Genomic DNA, 23,012 nt, shown 5'->3' on the forward strand with positions numbered 1-23,012 from the left:
CTTACAAATCAGGGAAAACTCTGGCAAGAATTGAGTGTAGCTAATTATTATGTTCCAAAGTCAACCAAAAACTAATCCTTTAAGAATAAGGGACTAAAAAATTGGAAGAAGCTAGAATTTGTCCTGGGAAAACAAACAAACAAGGGAAGAACTGGACTGAAAACAATGTGCTATACTTATTTTCAAGAATAAATTTTTTAAATCACTGCTTTCATGCTTTCATATACTACTCAATGGCATGGAAAAGCAGTACATTAAATCTTGGGAGCTTTTTTAGTTCTATTTCCTGCTATTTTTTTTTCAAGTATGTTTATAGGATTGCAAAATATATAGGGCACTTTGTACATTATTTGGTCATTCAAATAATAAAATAGTGAAAGTGTAAACAATATTTTTGCCTTTTTAAATACTTGATATTAAAAAGAAAACTTTTTTTAGTATTTTTAATAATTTTAAAAGTTCAATTTAGTAACATAGAAAACAAAAGAAAAGGGGAACTATTCTTAAATGGGAAAATGCTAATGAAACTAATGTCATAGCGGACAAATTAAAAGAGAACAAACTAACTAAAATAGGTTTAAAAAGCAAGTATGGTCTTTTAGGAATTCTAAACAATGTCAAAATACTGATCTTTCAATGGAAATCAGAGTTCCAAAATCAGTAGAACATATAAGTCTTGATCTCAGGGTTGTGAATTCAAGCCCCACGTTGGTTGTAGGGCCTACTTAATAATAATGATGATGATGATAATAATAATAATAATAAAATTTAAGAAAATGAGGATATGGAGAAAAGGTAACACTTTTTCACTGCTGGTGGGAATGCAAACTAGTGAAGCCACTTTAGAGAATGGTATGGAGTTTCCTCAAAAAACTCAAAATAGAACTACCCTACAATCCAGCAATCTATTAGACATTTACCCAAAGGATACAAAAATACAGATTTGAAGGGGTACATACACCCCAATGTTTATAGCAGCATTATCAATAACAGCCAAACTATGGAGAGAGCCCAAATGTGTGTCCATCAACTGATGAATGGATAAAGAAGAGGTGAATATCTATATATATGTATATATAGATATGTATATGTATATATATGTATGCATATATATGTACATATGTATGTATATATGTATATATGTATATATATATATATGGTAGAGTATTACTCAGCCAGCAAAAGAAAGAAATCTTGCCTTTTACAATGACATGGATAGAGCTAGAATGTATTATGCTAAGTAAAATAAGTCAATCAGAGAAAGAAAAATACCATATGATTTTACTCACATGGAATTGAAGAAACAAAACAGATGAACATATGGGAAGGGAGGGAAGAGAAGAGAAGAAAATCAACCACAAGAGGCTGTTAATTATAGAGAACTGAGGGTTGATGGAGGGAGGGAGGTAGGAGATGGGCTAGATGGAAGATGGGCATTAAGGAGGGCACTTTTTGTGACAAGCACTGGGTATTGTAAGTGATGAATCACTGATTTCTACTCTTAAAACCAATATTGCACTGTATGTTAACTAGAATTTAAATTAAAAATAGAGGGGCACCTGGGTGGCCCAGTTAGTTAACCATCTGACTTCGGCTCAGTTCATGATCTCACTGTTTGTTGGTTCAAGCCCCACGTCGGGCTCTGTGCTGACATCTCAGAGCCTGAAGCCTACTTTGGATTCTGTTTTTCCATCTCTCTCTGCTCCTCCCCCACTCATGCTCTCTCTCAAAAATAAATAGACATTTTTAAAAATTTAAATTAAAAAATAGAAAAATACATCTTCTGTGGGACCAAGGAACTTTCCAAAGCATGACTAGATCACAAAATTCTGCCTTCTACTGTCAGAGTAAACATATCAGTGTCTTCCCTTCATTCTCTTTATGTTTTTCACAGGTGTTGAGTTGACAGTTTGAAACAGAATAATTTGGTAAATAGTCTATTGTGTCTACACAGAGAGGTACAAACACCAGAGTTATGTCCAATTTGGTAATCTTATTTCTTGGTAGTGTTTAAATATGCACAACAGCTGCAACTATTCTCAGATCTGACTAACAATTTATCCACTGAAAGCAACTTTCATCAAGAAGAAACACTGAAAAAATAATGGAGCATCATTTGAGCATTGCACCATGTTTTAATCAAGCAATAACAGAAACAGACTTTCCACATCATTAGCAGTGTTCCTTTAACATGATCATGTATGCGTGATGTCCCAATTTTAAACACCATATGAAAATCTTCTCATTTCCGAAAGGGACTATGGAAAAGCCATTTGTCTGACCGCATTAATTAGCCTTTTTTTTCCTAAAAAACCTGGAAATTTTGTGATATCTCTGTTAACTACTAATATCAATTTACCTCAGAAATCTTGTTCATCCCCATTTCTGCTTACTAAATTCAAATAAAATGTCTGGACCCGGCATCAAGATTAATATGGAACCAAACCACAATTAAAATTCATTCAACAGTTAAAGACTCAGATAAAGGTCAATAAAATGGGAAAATATCCTCATTATGAAAATAAACATGAGAACTGAATGGATCAGCTTTGAGACCACAGTTCAAACTGTCCTTGGCTTTAGAACGATAAAGGCATTTCTATTCTATTTGTAATACCTGAAGAAGATTAATATTTTTCAACATATATTTGTCTAATTTTCTGCATATATTATACATTTTATCACATGTATGAAGCCCAGACAAGTAATTTTTTTATCAGAAATCTGCAATAAACTACCAAAATAGACTCAAGAGAAAAAAGAGACCCATGAAATCATGTCCCACAATCACTAAGGGCATTAAATGAGTTTAAAGACTCTTAAGCAAAAAGTTGCCATAACAAAATTATTTAGGCAACAATAGTCACAAACCACTATACACCTATGAAAATGGCCCAAACTTGGAAGTAACTAAGATGTCCTTCAGTCAGCAAATGGGTCAATAAACTCTGATAACTACAGACAACTATTATGCAGCCCTGCAAACAAATGAGTTATCAAACCATGAAAATATATAGAGGAACCTTGAATGCCTATCACTAAGTGAGAGAAGTTAATCTGAAAAGGATACATATTGTAGGATTCTAATTATATGACATTATGAAAAAGGCAAAACTGTGGAGACAGAAATAAGATAAATGGTTACCAAGGTGGAGATAGGGACAAATAAATAGGCAGAACACAGAGGAATTTTAGGGCAGTAAAAATATTCTATATGATACTATATGATGAATACATAGTATTATATAATTATCCAAATCTATAGAATGTGAAATAACAAGAGTGAGCCCCAAGGTAAACTCTGGACTTTGGGTGATTATGATGTGTCAATGTAAGTTTATCCTTGGTAAAAACTGTACCATTGTAGTGATTAATGTGTATAATGAGAGGCAATATATGTGTGGGGGCAGAGAGTATACAGAAAACCTTTCTTTCTTTCTCTCAATTTTGTTTTAAACTTAAACCTGTTCTTATATTTTTTTTAATGTAGCAGGATTTAAGAAAAATAGTCTTTAACAGGAGCAACACATACTATGAGTATCTGAGAATAAGTTAATCATTATATAATAAAGAAATTCGTAGGTAAAATTGCAAAGAATAATTGACAAACTTAAAGAAAATCTGTAATACTGAGAGATATAAAATATGAAGTTTGTTTCCACTAAATTACAAAGCTATACTAATCAAAACAGTATGGTATTGACATAAAAACAGACACATAGATTAATGGAAGAGAGAGCCTGGAAATAAACCCAAAAACATATGATCAATTAATTTATGATAAGGAGACAATAATATACAATGGGAAAAGGACAGTTTCTTCAATAAATGGTGTTGGGAAACTGGACAGCCATGTGCAAAGAAAGAAAGTGGACCACCATCTTATACCATACACAAAAACTAACTTAAAACTGATTAAAAACTTGAATGTGAGACCTAACTCCATAAAACTCCTAGAAGAAAACAGGTAAGTAAGCTCCTTAACACTGGTCTTGCCAATGAGTTTGTTTGTTTGTTTGTTTGTTTGTTTGTTGTTTTGGATTTAACACCCAAAGACACAAAAGCAAAAATAAACAAATAGAATTACAGCAAACTAAAAAGCTTCTGCCAAGCAAAGGAAACCATCAATAAAATAACAATGCAACCTACTGAATGGAAGGAAATATTTGCAAATGATGTATCTGATGAGTTAATATCCAAAATGTGTAAACAAAATTCATACAAATCAAGAGCAAAAAAGGAAAGAAATCCAATTAGAAAACTGCCAGAGGATCTGAATAGACATTTTTCCAAAAAAAAATGTGCAGATGCCCAATAAGTACATGAAAAGGTGCTCATTGTCACTAATCATTAGGGAAATGTAAATCAAAATTATAATTAGATATTACTTCACACCTGTTAGAATAGCTATTATCAAAAAGTCAAGAAATATGGAGTTAAGGAAACTCTTGAGCACTGTTGGTGAGTTTGTAAATAGAAACAACCATTGTGGAAAATACAGAGTTTCTTCAGAAATTTAAAAATAGTAATACCATATGATCCAGCAATTTCACTGAGTATTTCTCTGATAAAAATAAAAATAGTAAATAAAAAAGCTATCCACGTTAATTGCAGCACTATTTACAATAACTAAGACATGGGAAAACCTAAGTATCCATTGACAGATGAACGCATGCATATCTATACACACAACATATACATACACACAGGGATATCACACAGCCATAAAAGGAAGAAAATCTTGCCATTTGCCTTGAGTATATTATGCTAAGTGAAACAAATCAGACAGAGAAAGACAAATACAAGATGATCTCAGTTAATATGTGGAATCTAAAAACAAAAAAAACCCCACATATACAGAAAATAGACTGGCAGATGCCAAAGGCAGGGGGTGAGTATAGACAAAATGAGTGAAACAGGTCAAAGGGTACAAACATCCAGTTATAAAATATATAAGCCATGAGATGTAACATACAACATAGAGACTACAGTTTATATAACACTTTATTGTATACTTGAAAGTCACTAAGAAAGTAGATCATAAAAGTTCTCATCACAAGAAAAATAATTATAACTATGTATAGTGATGCATGTTCACTAGACTTATTGTAACAATCATTTCACAATATAAACAAATATATAATCAATATTGTACACCTGAAACTAGTAAGTTATAGGTCTACTACATTGTAATAACAAACTTTATTTATTTATTTATTTATGTACATATGTATGTATGTATGTATGTATGTATTTAGAGAGCACATGTATGCAAGTGGAGGAGAGGGAGATAGAGAATCTTAAGCAGGTTCCATGCAGACCACAGAGCTTTATGCAGGGCTCAATCTCATGACCATGATATCATGACCTGAGCTCAAGTCAAAAGTCAAACACAACTGACTAAGCTACCCAGGAAGCCTGCAATAAAAATTTTTAAATAGGAAGGTATAATGTTCAATATTGTGAAGATTTTTTCTCCCCAGGTAAGCTATAAATCAGTGCTTTCCCAACAAAAAGTACAAAAGAGCTTTCATAGACTAGGACAAGATAAACCTCAAATTCATATCAAAGAGGAAGGATTCATGAACAAGCAGTATAACTTTGGAAAATGAAAAGAGGAAGATACAATTTTAGTAATTAAGACAACATGGAATTAGCCAAAAAATAGGCAAATATACAGTAAAAATAACAAAATAGACTAACACTTATCTAAAAATATGGTATAAGATTTTGTACAACAAAAATCAGTACAAAGGGATTCAATCAATCGTCCTGAAACAATTGATTAACCATATGGAAATGTCCATGTAAATTTAACAACAAATAAAAATAAAAATTGAAGAAAAGAAATTCCTTTGACATTGATTATGGAAAGATGTTATAATAGGACAGCAAAAGGCAAACTGTAAAATAAAAACTGACAACTTAGAAAATAAATAATATTTAAACCCTCAACATAACAGAAACAAATTTTAAAGACAAGCTACATAATGGCAGAAAATGATTACATGATATATTTATTCAATGTACCACAAATGTCTAAGAGGTGTTTATAAAATGGCATGAGTGAATTGTAGAGATACTTGGAATTCACAAGATAAAAAGTAAAGATCCCTGAACTAATAGAGCTCATATACTGGTAGGAGAAGTAGATAGAAAAAGCAGACCATACATAATAAGTTAATAAGTTAAACATATCAAGTTAATTAAAACATAATACATTTGAAAAAAATAAAACACAATAAATTTAATAGCTATTCTTCTCAAACTATTTCAAAAAAAAAATTGAGGAGGAGAGAATAATTCCAAATTCATTTTATGAGACCAGTATCATCATACCAAAACCAGACAAAGAAACCACACACAAAAAATTAATTTTATGCCAATATCCTTGATGAACATAGATGCAAAGATTGTCAACAAAATATTGGCAAACTTAATTCAAAAATACCTCAAAAGGATCATACACAATAATCAACTGGGATTAATCCTAGGGATGTAAAGATGTTTCAACATTTGCAAAATCAACATAATACACCACATTAACAAAATGAAATGTAGAAATCTTATGATCTCAATAGAGAAAAAATTCAATTCCATTTATGATAAAAACTTTCAACATAGTAGGTATAAAGGGAACATATGTCAACATAATAAAGGCCATATATAAAAAACCTATAGCCAACATCACATCAACAGTGAAAACCTGAAAGCTTTTCCTCTAAAATCAGTATCAACACAAAGATGATCACTCTTGCCACTTTTATTCAAAACAGTATTGGAAATCCAAACTATAGCAATAAGACAAGAAAAAAAATAAGTAAAAGTCCTCCCAATAAGAAAGAAAGAAGCAAAATTGGTAACATTTGAAGATGACATGGTACTATATACAGAAAACCCTGAGGTATCCATCAAAGAATTGCTAAAATTGATAAATTAATTCAGAAAAGATGCAGGATCTGAAACCAACATACAGAAATATGTGGTGCTTCTATACACTAATAATGAACTATCAGGAAAAGAAATTAAGAAAGCAATCCCATTTACAATTGCATCCAAAACAATAAAATACCAAGAAATAAATTTAACCAAGGAGGTGAATGACATGTGAAAGTGATGGGACACTATTCTGTGAAAACTGAGAAACTGATGGAAAGAAATTGAACAGTATACAAATAAATGGAAAGCTACATCATGCTCTTAGATTGGAATAATTTATATTGTTAAATGTCCATACTCCCCAAAGTCATTTACAGATTTAATGCTAGAGTGCTGGCTGTTAGATGTAAGTGATGAATCACTAAATTCTACTTCTGAAACTAATAACTAATATTACATCATATATTAACTAACTAGAATTAAAAAAAAAACTTTCAACATTAAAAAAAAAAAAGAAAAGAAAACACTGCATTGTAGAAGGTCTTGTGTTCCCAGGTAATAATATACAAATGTTATTCTGTAGACAACAGCAGGCCAATAAAATTTTTTAAACTGTGAAAGCAAATAAACAAACACCAATGGTGTTTTTCACACAACTGGAAGAAATAATTCTAAAATTTGTATGGAACCACAATACATCCTGAATAGCCAGAGAAATCTTGAGCAAGAAGAAAGGTGGAGTTATCATGCTTCCTGACTTCAAACTATATTAGAAAGCTATAATAATCAAAACAGTATGGTACTGGCATTAAAAACAAACACAAAGATAAATGGAGGATAAAAGTCAAAAAATAAACCCAAACGTATATGGCAATTAATTTAGGACAATGGAACCAAGAACACACAGTGGAGAAAGGACAGTCTCTCCAATAACTGGTACTGGGAAAGCTAGACAGCCATATTTAAAAAAAAAAAGGCATTACACTACTAACACCATACACAAAAATTAACTCAAAATGAATTGAAGACTTGAATGTAGACGTGACACCATAAAATATTTAAAACAAATTCTAGGCAGCAACTCCTCAGCATTCATCTTTAGCAATGCATTTGTTGATCTGATGCCAAAGGGAAACAAAAGCCAAAACAAACAAATGAGACTACATCAGACTATAAAGCTTTTGCACAATGAAGTAAACCATCAATAAAATTAAAAGGCATACCATTTATCTAATCTAAGGCAAATCATTTATCTAATAAGGGGTTAATATCAAAAAATATATAAAGAACTCCCACAACAATAGAAGAAACTCAGTTAAAAAAACTGGTAAAGGATATGAATAGACATTATTCCAAAGATGACATCCAGATGACCAATAAGCACAGGACAAGATGTTCAGCAGCACTAATTATTAGGAAAGTATAAGCCAAAATCACAATGAAGGACTTCTGGATGGCTCAGTCAGTTGAGGGTCCGACTCTTGATTTCAGCTCAGGTCATGATCTCATGGTGGTGGAATTGAGCCCATGTCAGTCTCCATACTCAGCTTAAGATTTTATTTCTCTCTCCCTCTGCCCCTCTCCCCCCACACTCTCTCTCCTTTTCTATTTCCCTCTCTCTCTCAAAAAGTAAAAATTAAAAAACAACAACAAAACAATGAGATATCACCTCACATCTGTAGAATGGCTATTATCAAAAAGACAAGAAATAACAAATGTGGCCAAGGATATAGAGAAATGTGAACCTTTGTGCACTACTGATGGGAATGTAAGTTGGTACAGCTACTATCAAAAACAGTATGAGGTTCCTCAAAAAACTGAACAAGAAAATTACATCCCATCAAGTAATTCCACTAATGGGTATTTATTCAAAGAAAACAAAAACACTAACTTGAAAAGATATATTCACCCCATATTCATTGTAGCATTATTTACAGTAGCCACAGTATCCAATTACAGTGTCCACTGATGGAGGAATGGACAAAGAAAATGTGGTGTGTGTGTGTGTGTGTGTGTGTGTGTGTGTGTGTGTGTTGTGTGTATTCCATGTAATATCCAACCATAAAAAATAAGGAAATCTTGCCGTTTGTGACAACACTAATGGAACTTGAGGGCATTATGCCAAGTAAAATAAGTTAGACAAAGAAAGACTCACTTATCTCACTTATCTGTGAGTATGATCTCACTTATCTGTGGAATCTAAAGCAAACAAACAAAAAACCAAGCTCATACCTACAGAGAACAAATTTGTATTTGCAGAGATGAGTATGGGAGACATGGGTGAAATGGATGAAGGGAGACAAAAGAGCACAAACTTCCAGTTCTAACACAAATAAGTCATAGGGATATAATGGATGTCATGGATACTATAGTTAATAATACTGTATTACATATTTGAAAGTTACTAACAGATAGCTTAAAATTTCTTATACGAAAAAAAATTCTGTATGTATGGGGACAATTGTTAACTAGATTCACTGTAGTAATTACTTCACAATATAGACAAACATCAAATTATGTGTATACCTGATATTAATACAATGATATATTAGTATACTATCAATATACTTATTGGTATTGATACCAATTGATCACTTGGCTGGGGTAATGAAATTGTGCAGAATTAGTGTTATTTTAAATATTTGCTATTCACTACTGCAACCATCTGGTTGTGTTGCCTTCTCATTTGAAAGGCTAATTATTGATTCATTATCTTTAATAGACAAAGGTCTTATCTATTTTATTAGATTCATACATTTTTTTTCAGATTATATATCCTTGTGTGAGTTTGGGGTATTTGTGTCTATCAAAGAGTTGGTACATTTCATCTACATTTGACATTTGTCAAATATATGGGCACAGAGTTGTTTACAGTATCTTTTTCTTACCCTTTTAATATCATTTTGACCAGTTGTTATTACACTGCTTTCATTTCTGATGTTGGTATTTTGTTTCTTTCCTCTTTTCTTCTTGGTTACCCTGGGTAAAGCTTTATCAAATCGTATTCATCTTTTCATTGGACCAGCCTGTGTTTTATGGACCTTTTCTTTTTTTCAGATTCATTGATTTATACTCTAATTTTACTTATTTTTTTATGTTTGCTCCAAGCTTCAATTACTCTTCTTTCTCTAATCCCCTAAAGCTTAAATTATTGATTTTAGATTTTTTCTAATATATGCATTTTACTGCCATAAATTTCTAAGCACTGCTTTTGCTGCAACCCACAAATTTTAAGCTTCATTTTCATTTATCTCAAAATGTTTTTAAATTTCTCAAGATTTTGACCCATGTTTATTTTAAAAAGTGGTCATCTCCAAATATTTGAGGATTTTCCAGGTATTTTTCTGTTACTGATTTTCAGTTTGATTCCATTATTGAATGTACATTGTATGATTTTTATTATTTTAAATTTGTTAATGTGCTTTATGTCTCAGAATATGGTCTATTTTAGCGAATGCTCCATTCAAAATTGAGAAGAATGTGTATTCTGCTATTGTTGGAGGCACTCTTCTATAAATGTCAATTAGATTCAGTTGATTTATGATGGTGTTCAATTCAATTATACGCTTACTGATTTTCTGCCTTCTGAATCTATCAATTAGTGATAGAGGGGTATTGATTTCCAACTATCACAGCATCTCTCTCCTTGAAGTTCTACCAGTTTTTAGCTTAAATATTTTGATGGTCTTTTATTAAGTGTATATAAATTAAGGACCGTTGTTTCCTTAGGTTAATGGTATGTTGGTGTATAATGTCCCTCTTTGTCCCTGATAGCTTTCCTTCTGAAGTCAGTGTTGTCTAAAATTAATATACTAATCCAACTTTGATTGGTGTTAACATTATATGGGTTTCTTTTTACGTTTGGCCTGAGTCTTTATTTTTTTTTAATGTTTATTTATTTTGAGAAAGAGCAAACAAGTGACAGAGATCACCCGTGCAAGTGGAAGAGGGGCAGAGAGAGGGAGAGAATCCTAGGTAGGCTCCATGCCCAGCATCGAGCCCAAGTAGGGCTTGATCTCAAGACTGTGAGATTATGACCTGAGACAAAAATCAACAGTCAGATGCTTATACAGTCACCCCAGCCTGAGTCTTTATTTTAAGTGGATTTCTCATTAAAAAAAAAACAAAAAAACAAAAAAAAAAACCTAGAATTGGGTCTTCTAGGTTTTTAGTCCACTCTGACAATAGTATATTTTAATTAATGTGTTTAGAATATACACTATTAAAGTGATTGATATAGTTGTACTAATATGTGCTAAGTCGGTAACTGTTTCCTATTCGTTGCACTTGTTTGTTGCTTCTTTCACCCTCTTTCTGTCTTTTAGAATTTCAGTTGATCATTTTATGATTATTTTTTATTTTTTAGCAAATTACATGCTTTTCTCAGAAAACTAAGTTGATTATTGTTTCCCTAAGGTTTGCAATATACATTTTTACTAATCTAAGATTTCTGAGTAGCACTATACCAATTCATAGGTAGTACTGCTACCATATAACTAAATATTTCCAGTTTCTCCCTTTCATCATTTATAACATTATTATTATTCACTTAGTTTATCCATATAAATATCACCCAATACACTGATGTTATTTTCAGGTTGTATTTGGATCAATTATAATTAAAAGATTTTAAGTTTATTCATTCTCAGAGTTCTCTATATGTATCTGAATTGGTTATCTGTATCATCTTCTCTCAATTTAAAGGGCTTTAATATTTCTTTCCTGAAGGGCAGTTCCTCTGGTGAGGCGTTCCCTCAAGTTTTCACTTCTCAACTTTTCAAAGAGGGTTTTTCTGGGTATACAGTTCTGGGTTTGTGGATTTGCCTTCAGCACTTTCATTCCACTCTCTTCTTGCTTACATGGTTTCTGATGAGAAGTTGCCTTTAATTCTCACCTTTGTTCCCCCTATAAATATTTGTGAAGCTGGCGTGATTCTTGGAGGTAAAAACTTAGGAAACTGCAGGGCCTTCTTAATGCTGCAGTTCCCAGGGTTACTCACTCTTATACTAGTCCACACTCATCCTCCAACAATTCATTAAAATTACCAGAAGTGTTCCTACCAGTTTATGGATCTAATGGGTTCTATTCCAGATAAGCCAGTCTTATTTGTGACTCCCTGGCTTCCCCTGTTTTCAGGGTGGCAGTTTGCCCAGTCATTGATTTTCAGTCTGTTCAATTTTTTTCTTGTTGTGAGGAGAGGAGTGATCATGTCCAAATTCTGTGTTAGAACCGAAACCAGAAATCCCCAGAGCCACATTTTTAATCCAGGAGTTAGTACTCTAGGCCACGTGCTCTTAACTACTTTGCTGTGCTGACCCATTATACTTCCAAAATCAAGCCTCTGCTTTTAACAGCTTGTGTGGTGATGAGAACTTGATTCTGTTTGTGAATTTCAGAGGGTTTAATTCATTTTGTGATAGGAAGAGTGTGAATTTCTCAGCTGTTCTTTCTACTGCAACAGTCAGGCACTTTTCCAAACTTAAGATGCAAGCTCCCTAGAGGACAAACACCTCAGCTTTTCAAAATCATCTTCTTGCCAGAGCTTAGAGCTATGCTCTACAGTCACTAAGTGCTCTATAAATATGTTGAATAAATAATTGTTCTAGGTTATTCCAGGAATGGAGACTTGAGTCTAGGTTTAAAAAAAAAACTAATAATAAAACCCTGGGACCCTAACTCTTTCCAGGCCAATATTAATGCCCAGAACAAACACTGACACCAAGAAGCTGTATGCAAGATTTCATGTGGGTTGAATCATGATTCTTCTGAGACAGGGATGCCCTTGAAGTCTGGTGTCAATATAAGTAATGGTACATAGGTCTATGAAAAATATATCAAACAATTGACCATAGCATAGATCAAGTTCCAGACATAGGGTGAAAAGGTAATTTTGAGGCTTATAGGGAAGGGAGAAATCCATTACAGGTGATATAGTAAGGAAATTGGAAGAAAAACTTGGCCCTGACAATAGTGTAGGAAACATTTAAATAAAAGGAAATGAGGAAAGTGAGGAGCAGACAGAAATTCCAAACAGAAAAAGCAAGATGAGTCATGGAATGAAAGTGGCAGCATGGTTCACGGAATGAAAGAGAACAGCAGGAGCATGATTTGTTGGGTATAGAGGATTTAGACTGATACAGTGCTAAGTCAGGTTAGAAAGATAAGGGCCAAGTGCTCATTTAAACTTTAGTCATTGGGGCACCTGGGTGGCTCAGTTCAGTGTCTGAATTTGGTTCAGGTCATTATCTCACGGTTTGTGAGTTCAAGCGCTGCATCAGCCTCTCTGCTGTCAACATGGAGCCCACTTCAGATCCTCTGCCACCCACCCCGCCCCTCCCACACTCATGCTCATGCTCTTTGAAAAATAAAAATAAATATTAAAAAAAATAAAGCTTAGTCATAAAAGCGAACGGTAGAAATAAATTGTGCCTTCTGTAGAAATTCTAGACCTCTTCAGGAGCATTTTTTTCTAAGTGATAGTAAATCACAGGGGCACTAGATGATTTGGCATGAAAATGATCCACTAAGTTGTAGACATAATCCAATTACATTGCAATCAATACCATAGGATTTTGGAACATTTGCCATAAATTTTCATATGAAACTCTATTATCAAATATGAGTGCAGTTGTAGTGAAAATCCCAGGTTCCCATCACTATTGGAAAGTTTTCTGACCTTAAACACCTCAATCTAAAATAAAATAAAGTATGTGGAAATTGGCCTGAGAAATGGAATTAAAAATCTAGAGAATAACTGAAAAAGTAATGAGAACTATATCCAAATATTTGAGGATCCATCAACATAATGTTTTATCTAGTCTTTAAATAATAAACCCAAACACCCTCAATATGCATTAATTTTTTAATATTTTTAATTTTTTTTAACATTTATTTATTTTTGAGAGACACAGAGAGACAGAGCATGAGCCAGGAGGGACAGAGAGAGGGGGAGACACAGTATCTGAAGCAGGCTCCAGGCTCTGAGCTGTCAGCACAGAGCCTGACATGGGGCTCAAACCCACAAACCATGAGATCATGACCTGAGCTGAAGTTAACTGAGCAACCCAGGTGCCCCAAATATGCATTATTAAAGAAGTGTCAACTTTGTAGTAAACTAAGCCCACATGATTTAAGACTTACAAGAACTTATCAAAAAGTTAGAGTATAAAGCAATCATTATCTTCTAAGGAATATTCACTATTGCAACAGGTTTGATTTACCATCAACTATGCTTACCTAAGTCTGTGTATGTGAGAGGTTGGCCAAAATCTCAGGGACCATAAAATTATACAAGATATAACAGTAAGTAAATAAAGTTCTCCTCTCTCTTAAAGCTCACCTATTACATGATGCATTAAGCATTTTAAAAATACCACTTCTTGGGTGCCTGGGTGGAACAGTCAGTTGAGCATCGGACTTTGGCTCAGGTCATGATCTCACAGTTCATGAATTCAAGCCCTATCTCGGGCTTTGTGCTGACAGCTCAGAGCCTGGATCCTGCTTCGGATTCTGTGTCCCCCTCTCTCTCTGCCCTCCCCCACTCTCACTCTCCCTCTATAAAAAATAAATAAACTTTAAAAAAAAGTAAAAAAAATAGCACTTCTTCATTTCTCTCCTCCACAGGTTTTGTGTTTCAGGTTGACTTTTGCACATTTGTTTTTAACCTATATCAATACACAGTGACATCCTGAGCAATAGAAATGCATGCTCATTTAGATTTATTAAGCTATATTGTTATCTGTTATGTTGCAAAAAATACTAACAGATCATGTTATGCTTCAGAAAGCCTCAATTACTAGAGCTTCTTTGACAATGCCATATTATTTTCCATTTGACTTCCAATACCAGTGATACCTGAGTGATATATCAGATTTAAAAGCAAATAATGAACTATGTCTACATACATCAAATTCATGATAGGAGAACCATTTGTGCTTCGTAGCAAATACTGAGGTCTAAAAACAATTGATCCTTGAATGACACATTCAAAATGTTTGAGTAAGACAGCAATGTCAAGAAAGAACTCAAACAATCATCAGAATTGATTTTTTGATGACTTTTACTCATATTATTAGTTTTACATTGATGCAACTTTTATATGTTTTCACGTTGTAAGGGTTTCACATCTATAAAAATAGGTCAAACATACAAAAGTTTCCAATTCAAAGCTCAGCAGACCAGGAAATCCAAACTTAGGTTACTGGAGATTTTATTACTTCAACGTAATTCACCTTCTTGTCATTCCATAAAATCCTGCTACAGATAAAGTCCTAACAAGTGTCCATATGAGATCCAATATAATATATTCACAAGAATGAGTTTAAAAAGACATATACAAACTGTGTGTCATTATAAATCTTTTCCTATCCTTAAGTACAGTCATCTTAACATGCATATTCTCTACCATGTTATGTAAAATTATTCTATATACTCTTGTCATGAAATAACTATTTTATAACAACTAAATAGCCTTAATTGATCCTGATAAAATCACTTGTCAAAATACTAGTTACAGGACTTTTAGAAAAATATCTTAACATAGAATTCAATATTTATCATTCGTCTTCTGTGAAAAATTATTAAATGTTCTTAGTCATAGACAAATTAGTCATTTTCACACACTTTGAGATGAAAAATTGACAATTATTTCTGTTCAAGATTTGATATTTTCAGAATGATTTTAATAAGTCCCTTATATAGTGTTCTGAGAACACCAACTTCAATTTTTCCAATATTTAAATCTTCTCAGAAGGATCCATAATGCTCTTTATATATTTAAATTACTGTATTTAAACATCATATTAATCTTATCATTTTTAGATCCTGAATATCTTTCATCTTTTATTTGATTATATTAAGTAATCACATTCTTTGTCTTATACTTCCTTCTAGAAGTTCTAATTTTATTGAAGTGCTCAGTTCTTTTACAGAATCTGATGTATAGTGTATTACAAATTATTTGAGGATATTAAACAACTTGCTCAATAATTTGTATAATAATTGAATGACATTATTTTAAATCAGCTCTCAAGAGTGCCAGTGCCAAGACCTAAAATCTGTGCTTATATTCTTATACTTCATTGTGCAGCTCTGTCCAGGATTAAGGGCTACTAGAATTTTCATGCTTCTTCTCTAAGGCCCACCACCATGTTGCAGCTCCTTCTAATTAGTCAGTACTGCACTTCATAGTATCAATGACCAAACTGTGTGAATGAGGACCGCTTTATGATCAAACCAGCCAACTGTTTGGCCCCTTATTCTCTTTCCAGTGTCATGCTGTGCAATGCACTGGGACACAGGCAGTTCTGTGACAAATGCCAATTTTAATACCATTTTTAAAAATCTGGAGAAATATCCCTTAATTGTATGTTATGTCAAATCAGCGGTTTCCAACCCTTGTTGCAGATTAGAATCTCCTAGTAACTTGAAAGTAACTTTTGATGTCCAAGTAACCACTGCATTGAAAACAACTGGTCCAAACTTATGTGTCACTTTTGTTTGAAATAAATTATAAAATCTTCACTACACCCTGAATTTTCAGGAAATTGTCAGAAACATAGGCTTTCAATCTACTAAGATGATATGAAAAAGGAATGTTACAATGATGTACTACAGCTGATAAATATTAAGTTTGTTAAATGACTTGAAAAATACCCCTATGTCAATGAACATGGCAAATCACTTGTTAGTTTATTCTTAGAAATGACAAAGCCAGAAAATCTTACATGTAGTTAACTGTTAGCTGACATGTTAACTGACAATCTCAAACAAAGTTGACCTTATTTTTTTCTTTTTTCTTATTTTGCTATTATCACGTTATAAGAGTATGTATTAAAATGCTCTATATTATATAACCTTTGATATGTGGGTATCATATGTGAAATATTATCTTGAACAAACGACTCTTTGTGAAAATATTTCCAAATTTTAAAGTTCATTCACTGACTAATTCAAGGAACAAGAGCCAAGATTCTACTAATGGCCAACAAATTTTCCAAGTTCTGAGAATAACACAACAAACAATGGACATGGATTTTAGCTTTGAGAAACACCAACCAGTTTCAGAGACAAGTCTTCAAACAATTAACTACATTTTCCTTTAATAATTAATACTGTAATATTCAAATCATATTAAAATAATGGAAGAATGAGTCTTAATAGTCCTTATTAATGCTCCATAATATAATAGATAATTGTGTTCAAATCTGTGGATCTTATAAAACTCAGAGCATTTTAAAAATAAGATATTAGAGAAATTCTGAACCAGGGAATAGAAAACTTGAGCCCATCACCTATTGCTATCTGACTTGAGAGTTAAGAATAGTTTTTATAACAAAATCTGGTGTTGGCAAAGATGTGGAGAAAGGGGAACCTTCTTACACTGCTGGTGGGAATGCAAACTGGTGCAGCCACACTGGAAAATAATTTTGAGGTTTCTCAAAAAGTTAAAAATACAACTACCCAGGGCGCCTTGGTGGCTTAGTCGGTTAGGTATCCAATTCTTGGTTTCGGCTCAGGTCATGATCTCATGGTTTCATGGGTTCGGGCTCTGCCTGCCTCTGGCTCTGCATTGGCAGCATGAAGCATGCTTGGGATTCTCTCTCCTTCCCTCTTTCTCCACCCCTCCCTCACTCATGCTGTCTCTGTCTGTCTAAATAGATAAAGTTAAAAAAAATGTACAACTACAATCTAGCAATTGCACTAATAGATATTTACCCAAAAGATACAAAAATACTAACTCAAAGAGACACATGCACCCAGATGTTTATAGCAGCATAACCAACAATAGCCAAATTATGGAATGAGCCCAAGTGTTCATCGACCAATGAATGGGCAAAGAAGGTATACACAAAATGGAATATTCGGCCATAAAAATAGTGAAATCTTGCCATGACGTGGATGGAACGAGAGAGTATTATGGTAAGCAAAATAAGTCAGAGAGACAAATACCATATTTCTCTCATAAGGAATTTAAAAACAGAACAAATGAACATGGGAGAAAAAAGAGGCAAATAATAAAACAGACTCTTAACTATAGAGAACAAACTGAGGGTTGGTAGAGGGAAGAGGGTAGGAGATGGGCTAGGCAGGTGATGAGTATTAAGGAGGATGCTTATATTAAGAAAGACACCTATTGTGATGAGCACTGGGTATTGTATATAAGTAATGAATCACTAAACTCTACTCCTGAAACTATAATATTACAGTGTATGTTCACTAACTGGAATTTAAATAAAAACTTGAAAAAAATAGCTTTTATACTTTTAATGACTGGGAAAGAGTATTATTTCATAAAATAGAAAAATTATATGAAACACAAATTTTAAGGTCAGTGAAACACAGCCACACTCATATTTTGATTATTGTCTATGGTTGTGTTGCATTGTAATGACAGTGTTGAGTAGCTTCAAGAGACCAATCTGGCCTTGAAAGGCTAAAGACTATCCAGCTCTTTACAGAAAAAGGTTGTCAATGCCTGTTCTAGATCAACACTGTTGAATAAAGCTTTTTATGTGATTATGGAAATTTTCTATATCTGCTCTGCTGAATACAGTATCCACTAGTTACATGTAGCTATTGAGATCTTGAAATGTAACTACTGTGATAAAGTTATTTTCTAAATTTAACTTTAATTTAAATTTAGCTCATTTTGAATATTTCATTTTAGTTATTTTAAGTTTATTTAGCTCATTTTGAGTGATGTAATATAGCATTAATCGTTAAGAGTGTTTGCTCTGGAGTTAGGATGCATGGAATTTATTACAGCTCTGATATAAACTGGTTCTGAAACTTGGAAAATTTAATTTCTTGAATGTACTTCTGGATCTTGGGTAGTAGTACCTATCTTAGTTATTATAAATATTAAATGAGTAACATTTTTAAAGCACATATAATTCTACCTGTCATACAGATGCTCAAAAAATAACAATTACATTATTATTAGTTTTGACATTAAAATATATTCAGCAAACTAATATACCAAGTATTTGTATTTCTAGCACTTATTGTAGGTGCCAAGAATATACAACTAGAGCAACAGAAAAGACATCTATTTTTTGTACAACTTAAATATTGTAATCCACCAAGTAAAATAAAATACAACCCAACCTGAAATTTGATATAAATTACAGGTAATTATCTAGATCATATCAATTACAAGATAATATCAATGTCATGAAAGGAAATAAACCAGAAATTATCTGAAGGCAAAAATCTGCTACAAGCTATAGCTACTAATTTTAAATTTTCATTTACATTGGATCATCTCCAATATCCCTAATAATTGAGTTTATAGAAATAAAACTAAAATTAAATTTTAAAAAGAAATTTATATTAATGGAAAGCCACTAGTGTCTGTTTCATACACTGAGATTTCTGAATAAATTTTATTTTTAAAGTCTTCTACTGCTAATGTGTGTTAAGTATCACTGTTATGTCTAGAGAGCAAGCAATTATAGAACTGAGTAACCAACATGGAGGCTCTCTAATTTGCCTAAAGGTGTTGATTCTGCCAGAGCTTGGTTGAGAGACTACACGACCAACAGAGTTCTGATGACCAATGTGCCTTTTCTGGAGAAATGACATATTTAGGAATTCTAGGCACAGGTAACTACAATAGCCACATGAAGTTGTAGGTGAGATTTGAAAATTTATTCCACATTCCTAGAAGGGCTAATAAAAGCATTTCTGGAGGTAGGCCTGATTATTGTCCATAATTTCTTTTTTGAATAAATTCATAGAATTTATAGAATAAATATGGAACCAATTTATTTCAGTTACCATGCCAAGGTTTTCTTTTAGGACATTTTGTTGTAATTAAGTAAAAGCATCTCCCTTGTAACATGGCCCTTTCCTGCTATTTAGTCTCATGAGCAAGCCAGAATTGTTACAGGGTAATCAAAACAGAATCACCACATGAGACACCTGGTTCCTACCTTAATTGACAGGGAACTACATCAACTAGGTCACTTCTGGCAAAACCAACACTCCAGTCCAACACTCAAGCAGAATAAAGGAGGAACATTCTGTCCAAATGGTATAGTCTAGTTAATGAAATAGAATGCTTCCTAAAACTCACCCTGGGCAAGCAAAAATGTGCCTCCAGAAATTGGCTTCTCTGTCAAACACTGAATGCCAAATATTTTCTTAAGGCTACAATCGTGAACCATCCTGATACTCCACACAGGTTGAATTCCACTGGAAATCATAATTAGGTTAAATCATTGTTGGTCTTTTCTCAGCCAAGGAATACAGTAAATTAGGAACTTTTGGTTCAAGACTAATCAAGAAGAGTGCATGTCCATGAAACTAATATATGTTTAAAAAGTAATAGCAGAAACTTGAATATAGCAGATGATATGAACATTCTACCATGTTTCTTAATAAAATATAATCTAAAATCTTAAACACTGTTATAAAAAAGGGAATGTATCATAATATAGAATGTGGCATTTGCAAATAAAATATGTATATAGAGTAAAGCCTAACATCAATTTTTTTCAATAGTACTAGACAATACTTTTAAGAAATGTAAATTTTTAGGAAAAAGAGAAGAGTACTGAAGTACAGAGATGGTTGCATTTTGAATAAACTGCTCAAATTTTTTCCTCAGAGGAGCCTTATAGAAAAATTACCATGAGTCATTTTATGGGAAACTAGATTTTAGCAGGTTGAAATTTACTGGGAACCATTAGTGCACCCCACAATGCTATCAACTATGAGAATATAATCACAAGTAGAATCCCTTCCTCATATTTTTAGTTTGAGCCCTACTGTCCATCGACTGATGAATGGATAAACAAGATGTGGTGTGCGTGTGTGTGTGTGTGTGTGTGTGTGTGTGTAGTAGTAGTAGTGGAATATTAGTGATCAAAAAGAATGAAATCTTGCCATTTGCAAAATGTGGATGGAACTGGAGTGTATCATGTTAAGTGAAATAAGTCAGAGACAAATACCATATGGTTTCACTCATGTAAAATTTAAGATGAACATAGGGGAAGAGAAGGAAAAGTAAAGTAAGATAAAAACAGAAAGGGAGTCAAACCATAAAAGAGACTCTTAACTATAGAGAACAAACTGAGGGTTGCTGGAGGGGAGGTGGGTGGGTGGAGATGGGCTAAATGGGTCATGGGCATTAAGGAGGGTACTTGTTGGGATGAGCACTGGGTGTTATATGTAAATGAGGAATCACTGGGTTCTACTCCTGAAACCAATACTACACTATATGTTAACTTTTGGATTTAAATAAAATCTTAGAAAGGAAAAAAAAGATGTTATGTAATTAGAATCACATTGCTGTGTTTTATAATGGATTTATTAGTTTTTATCAAAATTGTATTGTGTTAATTTTTTCTCATTCTAATATTGTCTTCTATATATAAATTTTTATCATTTATTTATTTATTTATTTATTTATTTATTTATTTATTTACTTAGAGACAGAAAGCACAAGTGGGGGAGGAACAGAGAGAATCACAAGCAGGTTCTGCACTCAGCACAGAGCCTGACATGGGGTTCAATCTAACAAACTGGAGATCACGAACTAAGCCTACATCAAGAGTCAAATGCTTAACAGACTGAGCCACCCAGGTGCCCCTATATGCAATTTTATTTGTAATTTTTTTACTTTAAAAAAAAAATCCTTTCCCTTCCCCCCCAACTCTATAAGCTTTGGATACCACAAAATCTGGATCTAACTTTGATTATCAGATTTTAAAATGGAAACTAGTAAAAATACTATGTTAGAGTAAACTTACTGGACTATATATATGTTCCATAAACAAAAGAAAACTACAGAAAATGCTAAAAATGTGTAACTCTAGATATATTTCACAGTAGGTATTATGTTTCTTTATTGGTAATCTTAAAACAGAAATTCCTTTGAATTTTGTAAAAGTGGAAGCTTTAGGTCAGATGTAAGGCAGCCAGAGAAAGGAAGGGAAATCCAACATTTTTAATGTGTTACTTTGAAAGATTTTTCTTTTCAACCACATTTTACCTAATATTATCTCTGAGCTATTAAAAATTAATAACTTCATATGATACATGATTATGAGTTCATAGCTCTCTATTTAAGAATTACAGTTTTCTCTGGAAGCTTTAAAGTAACTTACATAAGTGGGATGAATTAGTAACCCATATACCAATTGTTTCTCTGCCCATTTTCATTATCAAGTTGTAACATATTAAAGAATATTATTCAATACCTATTCCTCTTATATGCAGAATCTTTCCCTCTCATTCTGTCCTCCTCCTCACATTACTAGTCACACCATGAAAATGAAGCAACCTTGCAATTTTTTTTATTAAAAAATGTTTTTATAGCATATATACACCTTACTTGTCTCCCCAATCCCTTTAGCAGGTCATTCCATTGTCTTCTTATTTGCCCAGTTTCTTTAAATTTCTTTAACTTTTATATATTTTTGAGAGAGAGAGAGAGAGATAGAGAGACAGAACATGAGCAGAGGAGGGGTAGGGAGAGGGAGGGAGACACAGGATCTGAAACAGGCTCCAGGCTCCTACTGGTCAGCACAGAGAACCATGCAGGGCTCAAACTCGGGAACTGCGAGATCATGAGCTAGGCCAAACTTAGACGCTTAATCGACTGAGCCACCCAGGCGCCCCATTATTTGCCCAGTTTCTATACAAGATGTGTTTTATTACATGGAACTTACATTGCTTGATATTATTTCAAGTCACTCAGTCCCAGTTTCTATTTTTTATTTTTTTCCTTTTTTTTTTTTTCCCCTGTGCTTCCATTGGGATGGATTCTATTGCTAGGTCTCCAGGTTCGCTAATCTTCTGCAGATAGTTTCTAATGTTATCTGCTGTTTAGCTCATCTAGAACAATTTTTATTTTAGTTATTTCTTATCTCTACAAATTCCTTTTTGCCTATTTTTATGTCTTCCATTTTTCCCCAGAGAAAGCAGGAGCTGTTATTGCATTAACTTCATTTGTTTATCCTTTTTTCATTGATCACAGTCCCACCCTGCTAGTTAGCTAATACATGAAAAGAACTGCTCTATGTATTTTGTCCAGTTTCCTAATGATTTACAACATTAAGAAAAGTGTAATACTCCATCATAGCTGGAAGCAGGGATCTTCAGATTTTTTTGTTCATGTACATGTG

This window comes from Prionailurus viverrinus, chromosome C2 (assembly GCF_022837055.1).
Source record: "Prionailurus viverrinus isolate Anna chromosome C2, UM_Priviv_1.0, whole genome shotgun sequence".
Lineage (NCBI taxonomy): Eukaryota > Metazoa > Chordata > Mammalia > Carnivora > Felidae > Prionailurus > Prionailurus viverrinus.